This window comes from Simochromis diagramma, unplaced genomic scaffold (assembly GCF_900408965.1).
Source record: "Simochromis diagramma unplaced genomic scaffold, fSimDia1.1 OVJJ01000692.1, whole genome shotgun sequence".
In the NCBI taxonomy this organism is placed as follows: Eukaryota; Metazoa; Chordata; class Actinopteri; order Cichliformes; family Cichlidae; genus Simochromis; species Simochromis diagramma.
The window spans coordinates 1,416,788-1,421,093 of NW_024387485.1; positions in this window are offsets into that span (position 1 = coordinate 1,416,788).

A 4,306-nucleotide genomic window follows, 5' to 3' on the forward strand; every position below is an offset into this window, starting at 1 on the left:
ATTCCAAAAGTATATCGTAAACGTCCGCTTCTTCTTCTTCTTCTTCTTCTTCCGCCTGCCATTGCTTTTTATTGTCTGTTGGCAAACAGCGAAACGGTGCATTACTCCCACCAACCGGTACGGAGTGTGGACCGAAAAGTTTTTTTGTTTTTTGTTTTTTTCTTCTTCTTTTTTTTTTTATTAGTAATATAAACATATAAACAAAATGCACCATATATTACAGATTCAGAGAATAGACATTTCTTATATATTAGCAACTTTCATACATAGTGAAAATAAAATATAAAGATGGGGTCACATAATTTAACAAATTATTAACTCACTAAATCAAAATCTTCCATAAAGGAAACAAAAAAAACAGCCTTTTTCTTTTGAACTAAAGTCAAAGATTTAACCAACAGGTTTAAGTCGTTTTTCCAGTAAGTTAGTGTTGGTTTAGTCTTAAAAAAGCGACATTTATGTATAAATTGCTTGCACAAGATTAATAACACATTAACACCATAATTAGCTTTCTTTTCTTTCAAAAACACTCCAAACATTATCATATTTAAGGTAAATGGGGTAATTTGAATCCCACTGGAATAAAGCCAGGTATGAAAATCCAACCAAAATATTTGTATAAAATTGCACAAAAAGAATAGATGGTCCAAATCCTCCTCTTCTGTTTCACAAAATACACAATTACCCGTTTCTATTTTGAATCTATCACTAAGGAGTCTATTTGTCGGGTAAATTTTATTCAAGATTTTAAATTGGACTTCTTTCCCTTTAGGAGGGATAGGGAAGGTGATATAATCAGTTCTTATTTTTTCAATTTCTTCCCTTTGGAAATCTTTTAATATGTAATTACGTCTAAGTAAATTTGGAGAATAAAGACTCCTTAATGAAGATCTAAGAAACTTATTGTTGCATTTAACATCACAAAATCGAATACTATCTATATATAATTGCCTTAACTTGGGGGAGATGTCAGAATATATTATATCATTTACAACTATGTTTTTAAGTGACAATGGAATGGATTTTATAACCCGATTAAATTTACTTTTAGAACATTGGATATTAAACTTTTGGCAAAAATCTTGATGTCCTAGAACATGTCCTTCCTCATCTACAAAATGGGCAATTGCCCAAACACCTTTTGATAACCAATCTTGGATAAAAATAGATTTTCTGTTCATCAGTATATATCTATTGTTCCAAATTGGGCTGTTATGTGGAGTGAAATTATGTTTAAATAACATTTTCCAATAAAGAAGGACCTGTTTATGGAATTCAGAGAGTTTAGCAGGTAGCTTAGTAATTTCAAAGTCACACTTTAGGAGAAAGTCGATACCCCCCAGTGTGTTAAAGACCTTACTTGGTATAAAAAACCAAATGGAGTGTGGATTATTTAGGAAGGATTTTAACCATTTAAGTTTCAAAACACCATTCATTATATCAAAATCAATTGCGTTTCCACCGCCTTCAATGTATGATTTAACCAAATCATCTTTAGATATATAATGGCACTTATTCCTCCAAATAAAATTAAAATTCAAGCTATTAATTGTTTTAATAACTTTATTCGATATTGATAAAGAGTAAGCTGGATATATAAATCTAGATAAACTATCCATTTTGGTTAATAATATTCTTCCAAAAATTGTGATGTCTCTTTGTAACCACTTATTTAAGATTGTCTTACATTTGTCAACATTATCTAAAATATTTACTTTTTGTGTGGACCGAAAAGTAAATGTCTTTCAATATGATCCAGATCAGAGGATTTAACCATCACTGTACCGAGGAGGAGGTTTTGGAGTTGAACTTGTCAGCACCTGACACTCCTGTTAGTGTAATATAAGATGTTCAACAGTTTCTTCGTCTCCACAGTAATTACTTTTCCTGTACTGCGTTTCCATGTTATAAATAATGTTCTGTTTAAACTAGTGTGCCCACGTCTGAGTCTAATATGACCATCCTCTCCTGCTCCTTCCTATTTCTCATTTTTCATAGATTTTCTTTGAACACATGAAAGGCAGTCCTGTTCGTTTAATAATCATCATCGGTGGATGTCACATAAAAAGTTAGGACGCGTGCCAAAGTCAGGGGTTAAAAGTGGGACTGTGTTTTTTGTTTTGGGGGGTTTTGCCACAACACCAGAATGACTGCAGGTGTCCCTAAGTTGCGGTTGTGGTACTTCAGCATGTACCTCTAGTGAAGAGGAGCATAAAGAGAGTGAGATTTTTTTAAGTGGCAGGTAATTTCAAATATAGCATTTCTATCAGCTCAACAAAAATCAGCCAGCACACAAACTGTTTGTGTGAAGTTTGTCTCACAGGTCCAGCTGCTGCATCTCACAGGGAGAGAGAAAAAAGAGAGCCAACTTCACTCAGAGATGGAGAGAGCTAGGAAAGACAGGACAAGACGGGAAGAAGAGAGGTCAGATCTAAAGGTAAGGACTGATAAGTGATGTTTGATGAACTGGAAATTTGAAGCTTAAAGAACAGTGTGTGACTGGTGCACAGTAGCCGTGGGTTCATGGTCAGAGTTAGGTTAGATCAAGTCAGTAGCGGTTTTTGATACGGGCGACACTGCCCGGGGCGGCATCACGGGCATCGGCAAAAAAATAAAAAATTGCTCGTACTCATGCTGCCCCGACGTCAGCCAGCACATATTGGGAATGGCATCGGCACCGATCGGTTTTCTATCGCCCATTTGCTGGGAGTAAGGGCGCCCTCTGTTTGCGAGGTGCGCCTGCTGCTTGCGGCACAGGGAGGAGAGGGCGGGGCGGCGGGGGATTCTCTGACCGGCTGGAGCAGCATCTAATAACCAACTCGCAAAATAAAACAAAATAAAAACAAACCAACAAACACGAAAACACCAGACATCATGATACAGATTTATAATTTGCACCGATGGTTTTTCGAAATTCTATACACGAAAATTGAGCACGAGAGCCCTCGGTGCGCCTGCTCGCTGCTGAAGTCAAAGTAAACTTTATTGTCATCACCGCTACATACAGTCCAATTTAAATAGAGATGAGACGACGAGGCTCCAGTTACAGCAGTGCAAGTAAACAAACAATAAATATAAGAAGAGTAAGAAAATAAAAATACACTTTAGGATTAGGGGTAAAGGGAGTGTTCGCCCAGGGCGCCAAACAGGCCAGGACCGCCACTGGATCAAGTGTAGCAGAGATTCAAATGAATTTTAGCTGATGATCCACTGACTGAATTCCACCTTCATAAAACTTTATACCATTTAGAAAAAAGACTGCACAAACAAGATACTGTCAGTGTAGAGGATGGAAATCAGCCAGGACAACTCGTGAAACACCTGCTAACACCTTGTTGAATTAATTTGTGTAAATCCACAAAGAGCAGCAGGTCATCTGATCACAGCCTATACACTAAGAAAATATACTGGAGCTCTCAATAGAAGTTATTGTGTTATTATACTTTTCCCCACATTGAGCCATTACAGCCAATTTTAGGGTTCCTCCACCTGCTGAATCCCACTTTAACCCCTGACTGTACCCTGTTTAAAGGCAACGTCACCCTCTACAATGTAGAGTCTACAATGTAGGCAACAAAAACTAGATATATATTTTTTATTTTCTTTCTTTTTTTCAGATTCTGTTTAACTATAGAATGTCGGTACTTTTCCACTGAGATTTAAAGCCACATTCCAAGAAATCATTTTTTAAAATTTTTTCCAGCTCGTGCCCATATAACTTAAGCTTGATTGATCATCAACTTTTCCTTAAAAGTTCTAGGATGCTGCTCTGTTCTAGGATGCCCTCTGGACCCAGTGGAGGTGGTGAGTGACAGGAGAATGGCGGCTAAGCTGTCATCCCTGTTGGACAACATCTCCCACCCCATGCAAGAGACTCTGACAGCACTGAGCAGCTCCTTCAGTGGGAGACTGCGGCACCCACGGTGTGGGACGGAGAGATTTCGCAGGTCTTTCCTCCCCACTGCTGTCAGACTCCACAACAAAGACTTTTGCAGCTGATCAAACCCTCACATGTGCAATAAGACTGCTATATGTGCAATTCTTGTACAATTCTTCTTCTGACGAAGTTGTACTTTTGTATTTTCTTACTCAGTTGTATATAGCATTTGTATTTCTATTTTATTCTATTGTATATAGTATTTTATTTTATATTATTGCATTGCATTCCAGTGTCTTAAACACACACACACACACACACACACACACACACACACACACACACACACACACACACAGAACAAAAACAAAAAACATTGTCTAAACTTCCGCTTTGACGAGTGTACCATCATTTATGTCCGCCAGCTCC